The sequence below is a fragment of the Amblyomma americanum genome, chromosome 7 (genome assembly GCF_052857255.1).
Source record: "Amblyomma americanum isolate KBUSLIRL-KWMA chromosome 7, ASM5285725v1, whole genome shotgun sequence".
In the NCBI taxonomy this organism is placed as follows: domain Eukaryota; kingdom Metazoa; phylum Arthropoda; class Arachnida; order Ixodida; family Ixodidae; genus Amblyomma; species Amblyomma americanum.
Genome location: NC_135503.1, coordinates 44657676 through 44665050, shown reverse-complemented (window position 1 = coordinate 44665050; position 7375 = coordinate 44657676). Strand labels below are relative to the sequence as shown.

General features: G+C 49.9%; 1 protein-coding gene across 1 annotated transcript in view; it reads right to left on the bottom strand.

Annotated features, from left to right (window-relative positions):
- LOC144099003 (rho GTPase-activating protein 18-like) overlaps positions 1-7375 on the bottom strand; it is a 201440-nt gene that overhangs the window by 133251 nt on the left and 60814 nt on the right. The gene's annotated exons all lie outside the window — the stretch shown is intronic.

Below are 7375 nucleotides of genomic sequence, written 5' to 3'. Positions count from 1 at the left end.
TGATCGGCGCACTGCAAGGATTAATGAATGTTTACGTGAAAAAGCACCGAAAAATCACGGTCAAGTACGTGTGTTAGTGAGGCATCGAACATGCGTGAATGCATTCCGACGGCGCGATTGGCAGATGTCCGAGCGTCAAAGACGCTCCCGGACTGAGATGTATGCCGTGTGAGAGCGCTCTGGATTAATGGGTCACCCCGGCGTCCTTCAACATGCACTGTAATCAGAGACACCAGAACAGGGGGGGGGGGGGGGGTCGATCCTTAACAGTTTTTTAGAGGCGGCAGCGAGTCTCCAATTTCTTGCACTTGGATCAGATTTCTGACAATTGAAACACTTCAGTTCTAGGACTCCTTTAATGCAGAGCTTAGTGGGGCTGAGCTACTTGGCTTCGTAGCCAGTTGTAAAGCATTTCGAATGTGAGTAACCTAAACCAGTCATGTCCCAACAGAATTCGACTGTCTGACCCGTGTACATGGTCATGATTAGCAGAATTTAAACAAACTATGCACAAACTTTTTTAATGCAATTGATCACTCCTCGTGCGCAAAGCTTCCCATTTCAATTCGTTTTATGTTGCCGTGAATATATTTGCCCCGTTTGTTCGTTTCCAATCAAAACCGCCGCCACGCGGCTTTACCATTTTGTTCTGTAATGCGAGATGCGACCACACTTATCTCCACTGATCGTGGCCACGTGCAAATGCTTCCACATTTTTTCCAGATTGTTGTAGTTACTTTTGGTTCTTTATCTCGAAGGTTCCTTGCCAGCTTTAAGTTGAGTGCGGCCTATAAATGCATGGCATTCAGTTCGATGACCGCCGAGCACGCTTTCAGCTATTTCCGCCGCCGAGTCATTCAGTTCTTACTTGGTGTGAGTCAGCCCCTTGAACAGTTTTTTTTTTTGAAGCCTTTTCGTTGTCTTCTTGACTGCTGGAGTGTCGCCACCACAACGTGACAGTTTGCATCAACCTTTGACATTTGAAGAATAAAAAATAATAAAAATATAAAATTTATGATGCAAATGAGCATTAAATAAATAAATGTCAAAATAAGCTCGAAGTCTTGCCCCCCCGCCCCCCTCCCCCATTCCGAAAAAAAAAAAAGTTCCGGAGTCTCTGACTGTAATCTCAGTATACAGGTGTCTCTGCATTTCGCCTCCATCGAAATGGGACTGCCGTAGCCTAGATTGGCCCCGCGAGCATGTGTTCATCAACGGATGTGTATCGATCACCTTTCATACATTGGGTAGAGAGTTTCAATCGGCCACGAGAGAGAGCCATCTGCGGGTAAGAATAACGCGAAATTAATTTCTTTCAGTACGAACACGACACAAGTTAGAATGTCAGTCTAATATATAAAGAGGAAACCAATAAGAGGGATAAGGTTTCAATTAAATGCACAATTACTCATTAGCTAGCACCCAAGCGAAGCCGTACGGTTACAAAGGAAAACTACACAGCTTTCTTTCCTCCTTTTCTTTTGCTTCAACTGCGAAGACTCTGGGGGAACTGTATAGTTTTCCTTTGTAACCGTATGGCTGCGCTACAGGGGGAATGCTAACGAGTAACTGCTCCTTTAATTAAAGCCATTATGTCCGTTTCAAAAATTATGAAGCAAAGAATCAAACTCAGCTCCTTCTCGACTGAAACGAAAGAACGTCGAGAACACTCTTCTACCACAAGATGGCAATATGGGACGCAACAATTAACAGACGAAAGTTCGGAGTCAGAGACGCGTTCACACAGCAGGCCCTTTGAGCGAACGCCCTGATTACACCAATAAAGTTTACCAGAACCACCACCACCACCAACCACAACAGCTGTTATCAACAGCTAGTCCTGACTGGCACGAAGAGGATGGGAATAACCCCTCCTCTGGCTACAGCACAAACTGACAAACTGGCTATACAGGAGCACGAAACCAACCATGAGACATTCTCTACTTGCCTATGTCCAGCATTACTTCCAGGTGTTACAGTACAAAATTTCATATTTGAACAGCGCAATAAAACGACGGGACACAACGAAGAAAGGACACCACAAGCGCTGGCTCGCAACTAGACTTTTATTTCACGTCAAAGCATCTTAAATACTAAGTACGCCAAACACAAACAAGAGGGAAAAAACCAAAAGAAAACAACACAAAAGCTACTAATCATGCCTACAACGATAACAATCAGCACAAGCGCGAAAATACACATCTTGGCCGGATAAGAACATCATCTCTATATAAAAAAAAGATCTAGTTGCGAGTCAGCGCATGTGGTGTCCTTTCTTCGTTGTGTCCCGTCGTTTCATTGCGCTGTTCAAATATGAATCAATACCAACTCGCCCAGTTCGCAGCTTTAATGACCGTACAGAATAAAAGCTAAAATTTGAGCCTCCGTTTTTTGCCTTTGACACTCCCACTCCCTTCACTAATTGCTGCCCAGCGGGTTTAATAGATTATGCATATAAAAAGTTAACCTGTCATACTGAAGCTCTCCGGATATAACCACTGAGCTGCCTGGTTTACCACTGGGAGAACCGAGAAGAGTAATCCACGAAAGGCGGAGGCACCAGCAGAAGGAAACCTACTCTAAAGCTGCGCTTATCTACCACTTTCCTCGTTTTAATTTTTTTTCCGCACCAACAAATTAGGCAAGTTTTCCTCGGTTTGCTCGCGAGGTCGCCCCGTAAAGTGCGTCGCACAAAGAACGTGCCCCGGCTTTAAAATCCTCACCACGTTCTTCGGACCGGTACATATGCATGCGCGAGCGCAAAGCCGCTCACCGCCGGCTCGGGCGATGCTTCGAGCCCGTGAAACGCCAGCGGCACAGGCGTCGACGGGAGAGAAGGAAAAAAAAAAGACCGCCTGAAATTCCGGCGAAAACAATGGAGCCCCCGTTGCCCGTGGAGAGCTCCATGGCGGTGAGGTGGCAGGAGCCACCAAGGACACGGGTGAACGTCGACAGCAAGGCACGCGGCCTCGGCCAGATAGGCGGAGGCGTCAGAGGCACTAAACTAGAACGCGGAATACGTTGCGGTATGTTTTACAGCAGGGCGGCACAGCGTGTTATGGAAAGCGAAATTATAGGGGTAACCTTTAGCGACCGAAAGGGAGCGAAGTTGACTGGAAACCAAAGTGTGGTATCCTGGCTTGGGTCATGTGCCACAGGAAGTCATGTGCCGCCTCAGGTCATTTGCCACCAGAGTTAATGAGTCACCGGAGGCCATGTGCCACTTGAGGCCACGTGTCACCAAATGTCGCGTGCGAAAGAGGACATGTGCCACGGAGGCAATGTGCCACGGAGGTCATGTGTCAAGAAGGACATGTGCGACGGAGGACATGCCCCACAAAGGACATCTGCCACGGAGGCCGTGTGGCTCCATGGATGTCATGTGCCACGGGAGTCATGCGTCAAGGAGGACATGTGCGACGGAGGACATGCCACGCAGAGGACATGTGCCACGGAGGCCGTGTGGCCCATGGATGTCATGTGCCACGGAGATCATGTGTCAAGGAGGACATGTGCGACGGAGGACATGCCCCACAGAGGCCATAGGCCACGGAGGCCATGTGGCCCCATAGATGTCATGTGCCACGGAGGTCATGTGTCAAGGAGGACATGTGCGACGGAGGACGCCCCACGGAGGTCATGTGACATGGAGGGTCATGTGTCAAGGAGGACACATGCCACTGAGGCCATGTGCCGCGAAGGTCATGTGCTACGAAGGTCATGTGCCATGGGGGTCATGTGTCAAGGAGGACATGTGCCACTGAGGTAATGTGCCGCGGAGGCCATGTGCCACGGAGGTCATGTGTCAAAGACATGTGAGATGGAGGACATGCCCCACAGAGGACATGCGCCACGGAAGCCATGTGCCACGGAGGCCATGTGCTACGGAGGCCATGTGCCACGGAGGTCATGTGCCACGGGGGTCATGAGTCAAGGAGGACATGTGCGACGGAAAACATGCCCCACGGAGGTCATATGCCATGGAGGTCATGTGTCAAGGAGGACATGTGCGACGGAGGACGCCCCACGGAGGTCATGTGCCACAGAGGTCATGTGCAGCCGATGCGTCACCTGAGATCAAGTGCCTCCGCAATTCTCCACCTGAAGCTTCCTGTCTCCGCCGCTTATACAGAGAATCCCGAAGGGGCGGATAGTACGGAGTGCACGATCCCCTTTTAACACATCGCAAGGCATCTCAAATAACTACAGTGCCGGCGTTATTCAAGATGTCTGCTATGTGTTCAATGGTCACCCAGACTGTCTCTCTTCTTTCTCTCCCTCATTTTCACTTCCTCTCCCCGCGGGGCGATTCAGATGCCTACTCAGTGTGACACAATAAGCGCACTTTCCCATTCATCATCACCTACTCCACCCTAACTATTGTGTTATGCTAGGTGACCTATAGCGTGGGCGATCATTTAAGACTCTACCCATCAATCACACCACTTTGGAGGCAGGATGAATTCTTCAACAATGCGGCTGCCGATCGGTAGCTGTATACGTGAACGTCACGATCTAGGCCACGTTTCAACACCGGCACCTTTGCGGTTATGTTTCTTGCAGGGCAAAAAAAAGAAAAGAAATACGAGGTCGACGATTTGATGACCACTACAGCGACAGCTTTCACTCGAGTCGGTGAGGGGACGCAAATCATTCAGGCGGCCAAGGGGGCGCGTGTTTTGCAAAACAAGTTTCGCAATTCAGAGGACGGGAAATGCATATGCGTAAGACAACACCTCGCGAAAAGAGAAATGCAGTGAAAAGAGTCCGCATGTCAATCATACTCTCCACCTCTTTCTTTCCTTCTCTCTGCCTCTCTTTAAACGTTCGACACAGATCTTCGTTTCCGGCGTTTCGATCGCTTGGATCTCCGGGGTGCACTCAACGGGGCGTCATCACAGGCACACTTTCACAACGTAATATGCGACGGCTGCGCGCGGGAAGGAAATTATACGGCTGCATTTGCGCCATTTGTTCGTAATTTATTCACAAAAGAGTAAGCGCTGAATTTACACATGCAGCATGTAAATGCGATGCTCACTGCAACGCAGTGTATCCCCTACAAGCCCATACTGTGACATTTCAGCAGTCATTTTTTCAGCGTACTGCACGAGACTGGAATGACCAGCCCACCGAAGTTGCCATTATCATCAACCCACTAGAATTCAAGCGGAGCGTCGCCAACCTTTCATCTTAACATTTTTTACCACTGTTTGCCAGATACCGTCCACTCCCTCATGTAATGTCTCAACCGAGACCTTTGAGGAAATAAATAAATAAATGCGTACTGTCGGGACGCAAAAGTCGACCCCGCGGTAAGTGTACAAGCTCCGCACCTTTTCCTTCCCTCCGCATTTCACGTCTTCACGAATGAGAAACTATTAAAGTACAAATCACGGTATAAGGAGACTCGCAGATAAGTTAAGTCGACTTCGCTTTCACTGAAACTCGCGTTCTCTGGGACGCCAATGCATTTTTTTTTTCCCGACGACTGTGACACTCGCCGTTTCAGGTTAAGAAAGGGGGATGCAGGAAAAAGTAATAAGAACAATGTTGACCAGTTTATTCTAGGTTCGTACACAGATTAATGTAGAGCAGTTTAGTCTATCTTAGTGCAGTAACAACAAGCAGCAAAGCGAGTAAAAAAAACTGCTGTTCTTTGCCCACTTATAGTCGGCTTATGAAAGATGAAAGGTTCCACCTCAGGCCACGTCCCCTAGGAAGCGCATGCGCAGAAAAGCCGCCACTGGACAAGCCCGCAACAGGTGTCCGCTGCCGACGTATCCCTGCATATAAGTGACCGCGTAGCCGGATAGGGCAAACTGTAAGCGACCACCGAAGCATTAGCGCAGCGCTCCGAACTGTCACCATGACTCGCAGCAGGTACTCGCTTTCCAACCGCTTTTCAGCTCAACTTGCGAAATCCCGCGCACGCAAATGATGCGGCACTACCGGCACACCCTTCCTCGCTGGAAGCGCTGCAGGAGCGGCTCTGCCACCCACGGTGCGCCCTCGTAATTCCGTGCAGCGCTGCAGACTATGCGCGTGGCGAACAATCGCTGGATAGGAGCCAGGTTTTGAACATAGTATCACTCCGCCGCCACATCCAGTGACCTCCTTCCGAGCCGTCAGCGCCTTTCTTTTTTGTGTGTGTCCTTTGGAGGCTTTGGGAAAGTAAACTTCCACTGCCCCATGCCTCCAGTACCGGTGACACTGAAGAGGTGACGATAGCAACGCAGTCCACACCTGGGGCTACTTAATTACGCGTCGGAGACAGCGAACTTGTTCACCTGCGTAGCATTCAGCTCGCTGCACTTAACTAACCAGCGCAGGGTGGGGCGCGGAGTCTAGCACGCGTCCCAGCGCGCGCGCACGCATACACACGGGCTTTGCAGCGCAGAAAAGAAGAAAAAAGAAAGAAGAGAAAGGAAAGAACGGAGAAAAGAAAAACTCGGCATCGCTGAAAAGCAGGGAAAAACGCTAAAAACGCCCGAAGTCGTCGGCTGCCTGGCTAGTAGTAGCGGGGAAGGATGAGCTTGCGGATCGCGGGGGATATAGTAGCGCGCGTAGCCCCGGAGAAAGCAAAAACACTGCGTCGTCTTTCCTTTAGCCCGTGCGCGCTCTTTCTCATTTCCTCTTTTCAGCGTTGCAGCCCGAAAATCGCTGCATCTCTCCCGCGGCCGCCGGAGTGTTATGGCCGCTCCGACTGTTGTAGTACAGCGTTCCCCGTCGAGCTTCAAGGTCTCATTCTTTGGCACGTTCGTATCTCCCGCTTGTTATACAAAACAGGAGCGCTCGCTTTCACAGTACACGGGACTCGCCAGCGAGTACCGGAGGGCGATACAAGCATGTGCAAAGCGTTTTTTGCGTTTCTCGAGCCTGTCCATTTTTTTTGTTTTCACTTTTTATATCTTTCTTTCTTTCCTTCTTCCTTTCTCTTTCTTTCCCTTTCTTTCTTTCTTTCTTTCTTTCTTTCTTTCTTTCTTTCTTTCTTTCTTTCACACTCCGCCCAGTGTAAAAATGAGATTACTGCTCGTTCTACACCGTGGAATAATGTGGAATAATAGGACGAGATCGGTTTATAGGGTTTAACGACCCAAGGCGACTCGGGCTATGAGTGACACCGTAGAGGAGGGCTCCGCATGTTTTCGACTACTGGGGGTTCTTTAACGTGCACTCGGAAATCGCGCAATATAGGAGAGGTCATTGTCCTGCAGTGGGCGTAGTCCGGCTGAGGGTGATGATGATGATGACACCGCACAGTACGCGGGCCTCTAGCATTTCGCCTCCATCAACCGGCATCGAACACACGTCTTTCGGTTCAGCAGCCGAGCACCATAACCACTGAGCCACCGCGACGGCAACAGGACAACAG